The following is a 7,352-nucleotide window of genomic DNA, read 5'->3' as shown; positions in this document are numbered from 1 at the left end:
TGCAACTCCCTCTTTCCCTGGCTCCTCTTACTATGCATCTGCACTCAAATCTTCTGCAAACTCATACTCACCCTCTGTCTTTCCACCTCTCTTCTCTTGGCTTCTGATGTTTCATTCTCTTTACCATCCTATGAAATCCACAGAGAAGTCACTGAAAGACAAATAATGGGAGACAGTACACAGACTGGTGAGAAGTACAAGTCCTCCCCCCCTCCATGCACACACACGGGAAGAGACCCACACACACCAAAAACGAGCACATGCACACACACAAACACACACACACATCTCCCAACCAATGAGCTCCTAGCAATCCCCAGGGGTCCAACTTGCCCATCTCCTATGCCAAGAGCTTTAGATGAGAAAGTTCCCTCTCCACAGCACCTATTGAGTTCAGCTTTTTTTTTTTTAAGATTTTATTTATTTATTTGAGAGCGACACAAGGAGAGAGGGAACACAAGCAGGGGGAGTGGGAGAGGGAGAAGCAGGCTTCCCGCTGAGCAAGGAGCTTGATGCGGGGCTCGATCCCAGGACCCTGGGATCATGACCTGAGCCAAAGGCAGACACGTAAGGACTGAGCCACCCAGGCGCCCCTGAGCTCAGCTTTTTAATGGGGAATGGGCAGAGCTTCTTCTAGAGCCCAAGCCAGGGCAACCGTGCTTGGTCTTCAAAGAAATTCCCAGTCCTTATTGGGTATATCTGATGTTTCTTGTACTGTACAAAGTTCCACAGAGGGGAAAGATATAAATCAGATGTCAGTCAATTTGTTCAGCAAGCATTTGTTGGCACTATCTGGATGCTGGGAATTACTCTTATCACCAGGTTCTACAGAGTGACATGGTTCCTAGCACAAAAGTTGGAAACAAACAAATAACCATGCACAGAAGAAATCAAGGAAAATTATGAGGAAAATAGGAAGGGTCCCATGATAGAGAAGAATGATGGAGGATGGGATAACTGCCTTGTGGAGGAGGGAACACATGAGCTGAGACCCAAAGGAGGTGAAGGACCAGGCAAAGGGAGAGACGGGGGAGAGGCATTCAAGACAGCAGAGCAGGTGCAAAGGCCCTGAGAAGAGCCCATGCCTGGTGTATTGGAGGAATATCAGGGAAGCTGGTGTGGCTGGAACAGAGTGAGAGAGAAGGGAGATGGGTAGGGGCTATGAGGGGCTTGGGGGTGTGGGTAAGGGTCTAAGACAGAAAGAGAGGCCCAACTTGCCCATCTTCTATGCCAAGAGTGAATGGGAGGGAGAGATTGGGCCTCCTCCCTTTGGGGAAGAACATAGGTTCAGCAGGACCTGAGGCTCCATGGGCATCTTATTGTCACTGAGGCCTCATTCTCACCCATGTCTCCCCCACCCCTGGACTCCTCACTGATGCCCCACCTGCACCAGTGGGGGGTGACCCCCCTGTGCCAAGAATGGTTTCAGCACACAGTAGGCACTCCATAAATGTGAATGAGCTAGTATGTCAGAGGGAGGAAGGGAGGGAGGGAGGAGGAGGAGGTGGGCAGGGGTATGGGGGTGTATACAGACCATGTAGGGTCTCTCTCCTGGCCACAGGAAAGAGTGTGGGTTTTATTCAAAGGGCAATGGGAGCCGTGAAAGAGGGCTTTCAGCAGAGAAGGGACATGATCTGACTTCCTCGGCCTTTTGGCTAAGATCAAGTGAAGAAACCCTGAGGAGGGGCGCCTGGGTGGTTCAGTCATTAAGCATCTGCCTTCGGCTCAGGTCATGATCCCAGGGTCCTGGGATCAAGCCCCGCATCAGGCTCCTTGCTCAGTGGGAGGCCTGCTTCTCTTTCTCCCACTCCCCCTGCTTGTGTTCCCTCTCTCGCTGTGTCTCTCTCTGTCAAATAAATAAATAAAATCTTAAAAAAAAAAAAAAGAATCCCTGGGGAGGTTGGTGGGGGGATGGGGTATCTGGATGACAGGCATTAAGGAGGACACGTGATGTGATGAGCACTGGGAGTTATATGCAACTGATGAATTACTGAACTCTGTATCTGAAACTAATGAGGTACTATATGTTGGCTAATTGAATTTAAATTAAAAAAAAAAAAGAATCCTTCTGAGACTGCCAAGGGAGCAGGAGTGTAGGTGATGGGAGGCCAGGGCAGCATCCCGGTGGTAGGTGACAGGGCCTATGGGAATGAAGGGATGGTTCAGGTTCATTCTGGAGTCTGAGCCTTAAGCACCAGCCAATGAACTGGACATGTCGGGGTAAGGGAAGAGAAATGACAAAAATGAGTCCAGATTTGGGGGTCTGGGAGGCTGAGTGATGGTGGAGCCAACCACCATACTAATGGAGAAGTGGCAGATCTCAGGGTGAGAAACAGATCTGTGCTTTGGACTTGCTAAGTTGGAAATGCCTGCAAGGCACCCAATGGGAATACCCAGTGCAGTTTGGATATTTGAGTCTGAAACTCAGGGGAGAGGTTGGGCTGGTGATACAAATGGATAGGATCAACATGAGATGGGGTATGGCCACTTGCGGCCAGAGTGTAGACATAGGTTGAAGAGCCACCTGGCTCTGAGGACCAAAACCAAGACTTCAAACCCAGGGGTCTACCTTTCACATGTTTGTCCATCCTCAACTGTAGTCCCTGTTAGCAGGGCAGCAAGCAATGGTAAGTGCAGGGAACATGGAATTCAGAGCCTTTGGGACAGCCATACATTCTCATCTTCTTCTCCCCACGTTTCTGTTGTCAATGGCCTTGGGTACTGGGGTGGGGTGGGGAGTGGAGGAGTACTGAAGGAGATGAAGTAGATAGAAATAGGTGATCCTGCATTCAAGGTTCTCCTGAATGGAGAGGGAAAGAATAGTCACGTGGTTCCAGAAAGCCTACTGTGTGCTTGGCAATGTGCTGAATGCCTGATAAATGCTATTTCCCTTAATCCTTTGCAAAGTAAGGTGGGCAAAATAGTATGCTCATTTTATAGACAGGAAGACCAAGTTCCTGAGAGGTTGGAGGGATGTGAAGTGAAGTTGCACCAACTCTTAGAATAAGCCATTTCTTGGGGCACCTGGGTGGCTCAGTCATTAAGCGTCTGCCTTTGGCTCAGGTCACTGGGATCGAGTCCCTGCTCAGCGGGAAGCCTGCTTCTCCCTCTCCCACTCCCCCTGCTTGTGTTCCCTCTCTCACTGTCTCTATCTCTGTCAAATAAATAAATAAAATCTTAAAAAAAAAAGAATAAGTCATTTCTTAAATACAGATGTTCATGTACTCATTCATTAAACGAACACAGCCAGGATCCATACCCACATGCATGTAATACCCAAAGTCTGGGGGCCCATCTGAAGTCTGGAAGGGGATGTGGGGCAGTAGAACCAAATTTCTAAGGGCAGGGCAGGGGCAAAGGAAGGGAGAGGGATTAGGGGGAAGGAGGCTGTGATTGGGATGTTGGGAAAGGCTTTCTGGAAGGATGGAAGCTGGAGAGTGAGGACATCTCGCTAAGGACAGTGGGAATTGGAGGAAGGGCATTCCTGGCAGAGGACATGGTGAGTACAAATGCTCTGAGGCTGTACCTCTTGCTGGACCTACTTGGGGCCCTCAGGCCAGTGATCACAAAGAGAAATCAATGAGGGCAATCTTGGTGTATTACTTACAAAATAGGAATTAAAAAATAATTATTTCCTAGAGAACTAATGGGACGAGGGCAGTGCTGGCCCTTGGCAAGTTCCCAGCCCTGACCTGCAGGGCTCTAGTAAGGGACTAACTCAAAGAGGTGAGGAGTTGGATTGGCTTGAGAAGGCCGGACAATAAAAAGAGATGAATGGATCAAGAGATGAGACAGGTCCAGAGGAAGGGGGGCAGGGCTCCAGGCTCGGAGGCCGGGCTCAGCCCAAAGTCTCTAGAGTAACCAGCAGGTGGCAGCACTGGGCCAAAGGGCGACCCAAGGCTGAGGGCCACTTGCAGGCAAGAACCCTCTCAAGGGGAGCCTGGCACCACGCAGAACTCTACAAATGCTCATTCATTTAATCCTCTTAACCGATTTTACAGAGAGGGAAACAGAGCAAAAATGTGAGCCACGTGCCCAAGGTCACATAGCAGGTGAACGGCAGAGTTGGGATTCAAATCCAGGCAGCCCATTGAGGTCCTTAATCCCTATACTCCCAAATCCCCTAAAATGATAGTTTAAAACAAACAAAGACTTCCTCTCAATAATTATTGGGCTCTCCCTGTATACCTTACATGCCATCCCCCCAAGTATGTACAATCATTTCCATTTTACAGATGAGGAAAACTGGAGCACAAAGAAATGACTCTGGAAGCGAAGGTGGTTCTATGTCCAATGTGAGAATGCCAAGAGTATGTGAGGCTCGTCCACCGTTGGCCCTGGGTCCAGCCCAGGGGAGGGATCAGGAGGAACCTAAAGCCTCTGCCCTCTCCAGCCTCCAGTCCCCTGCTGCCACCACTGTCCCCAAACAAGTCCCTCCCTGTGCCCCAGCCCAGGGCTGCACCCTCATTCATGCCACCCCTTCGAATCTTGCTTGCCCACTACAGATCGACTGGAGACCGGTGGACTTGTACCCATACATGGCAGGGTGGAGGGTATGGGTGGCTAAGAACATTCGACAAGGGACCTTGATGCTCTCACTTTTGACAAGTGGGAAAACTGCAGATCAGAGATGCCCAGGTATTTGCCCAAGCTATACAGTCAGTATGAGGCACAGCTGGACTTGAACTCAGGGCTTCAGCCTCTCATGCTTCTAGGACTACCATTAAGGCACTGTCAGGCAGGGCTGTGTCAGCCCCTCATGCCCAGAGCTCCCAAGTACTCTGGGGTCCTATGAAAATGTTGAGACTCAGATATACGCACACTGATTCAGAATGCAAAAGGAGAACTGCAAAGTCCAAATGAATCAATGTTTAATTATGTTCAGGAACAGGATGTCAACTTTACTGGGGTTAAAATCGATGCATCAGAAAACAGGTCTGGGGTTGGATGTGGTCTCCCTGGGAAGACCCCAGCTGGGTTACTGCCAGCTGTCTACTCAAGAGAGCTACCTGTGGCCAGTCGATTTCCAAAGAAAGATAATAAATTTCAAGAATAGCTAACCAGCTGAGAGTTTAGCACGGGCTGGACTGGATCCTGCTTCATGCTTTAAATCATTTAATTTCCACGGAGACCCTACCGGGCAGAGGCTGTTATGATAGGAGTTCAAGTGATGGGGAAAGTGAGGTACAGGGCAGCCACACAACTGGGGAGGGACATAGTTGGGATTTGAACCTGGTCTGCACCCTTGACCCCTATGTCGTCCTCAACTTTGCGTTTCCGGTCTGGTCATTAGTGGAATGGGAGATGCGAATACAATGGTGACCGTTTGATTTGGTTCAGGTCTGGATGGAAGGACATGGCGCTGCCTGGGGTGGGAAGCCGGGTCAGGACCCATCTCTGTCCCCTCTGACCAGCTTCCAAGACTGCAAGCCATCCAGGCAGGTCACCTCCTGCTCAAGAAACATATGTCAAGCGGAATAATGAATGAATGAATCTGGTATTAAAAATTAGGGAGCGCTCCGCCCTCTTGAGAACACTGAAGCATTGGAGCTCCTGAAAGCAGGACCGCTGCTGGCCTGGGACAGGGTCTGGCGCACAAGGTACACTCCACACACCGTGTGTGGGAGGAAGGAAGGGACGCACGTCATTTCTGAAGATGACGTGCTCAATATTGGTTCGAAGCACCCACTTCATGGTCCTCTGCAAAAACCAGGGACCTAAACGGGTTCAACGAGCGACCTCCCTCCCACTCGCTCTCAATCTAGGACCCGCCCTGAGGCGGGGTTGGGGAGTGGCCTGAGGGAGAGGAAGGGGCGGGAACTTGTATCCTGAGCTACCATTGGGTGTCCGCCACGCCGTCTCGTCCAATCCGTCTTGGGGGTGGAGTTTGGGCGGATCGGGTGCAGGTGGGAGCAGAGGGGAGGAAATCGCCATTTCTGGCGGCGTCTTTGCGTTAATAGGGTGGGGTTGCGGGAGGGACTGAGGGTCCTCGCAGAGGACGGGATTATAAACAAACAAAATGCAGCCTCCTCCACTCACAACTTCCCTCCTCCCCGCGCCGCATCTTGACTTTTTTGCAGAATGAACTGATGGCAAGCTGGCCACCAGCCGGACCAGGCTGCTCCTGGCTAAGTGTTCACGAGCCTAGCCCCTAAAACTGAGGGCATCTGGATTCAAATCCTAGGTCTGCCACGTGCTGTGTGATCCTGGGCACGTCACTTACCCTGTCAAGTCCTGTTTCCTTACCTGTACAATAGAATGGGTAGTGACATGTGTTAATCTTATAAAATGCTTGGAACCAGCTCACAGTCGTTTTTTACAGTTCGTGTTCCATGTCCCCTCTGCTCCCACACTCTCCACGGGTCCCCGTGGCCTTCAGACTAAAATCCACACATCTTCCTGTGACCCGGAGGCCCTATGTGGCCCAACTCCCACCAGCCTCCCTGGCCAAACCTTCTTGCATTTTCTAGTCACCCCACCCAGACACTGTGTGGTCTTGTAGTCTTCCAACACACCCAGTCTGTTCTGGCCTCAGGGCCTTTGCACATGCTGTTCTCCCCCACAGGAAGTGTCTTCCTCCTCCAGCTGCTCCTCGCACCGTCCCATACTTGCGCTCAACTCCTCCTTCCTCCCTCGGGTCCTGACTCAAGTGCTGTTTCCCCCAGGAAGTCCTCCTAGATCTCTCCAGATCTGGTTGGGACCTCCCTGTTCCATTCACAGCTTTCAAAGGTCTCAGATGCATGGACCTCCACCCACAAGCAACACAAATCAGTCCTCCTCCATCACCACTACACAACCAGGCCCACAGGGAGGGGTTAGTTGTTTTTCCTCCCATATATCTCACATGGGGAAACTGAAGCTCCACTGCTGGGAGGTGGCTTGGACCAGGCCCAAGCATCTCTTTGAGGCAGAATCATGTCATCTTGGCCTCATTTAACCCAAGCAATACATTCCAAAGCAAAAACATTCAGCACCTGCTGCTTCTGCTCTGGGGGGAGCGAATTGGAGCCACACCCTCCTCCCAGGAGACCCCTGCTGGCCCCCTGAAGAGCACCCATGTTGCTCTCCTCCAGGGCATCTCTATGCTCTACCTCTCCTTGCCCCTCATCCATGACCTTTTGGGGAGTCTGCATCTGGTTCTGACACCCCCCAGCCTGGGGACTCCTCGGGAATAGGCTAGGGTGAGGTTGGCACAGAGGATTTGGCTGGAGGTGTTTGTCAAATTAATGAATACATCATCTGCCTGATGAACTCCTGTGCACTCTTCAAAACCCTAGCTCCAATGCCTCTTTTTCGAGGATACCTTCTCTGTCTCCCCAGACAAAGCCCTCACTCCTCTACTCCCAACTCTT

Source organism: Neomonachus schauinslandi, chromosome 1, assembly GCF_002201575.2.
Source record: "Neomonachus schauinslandi chromosome 1, ASM220157v2, whole genome shotgun sequence".
Taxonomy (NCBI): Eukaryota; Metazoa; Chordata; class Mammalia; order Carnivora; family Phocidae; genus Neomonachus; species Neomonachus schauinslandi.
This window is presented reverse-complemented; position numbering follows the sequence as displayed.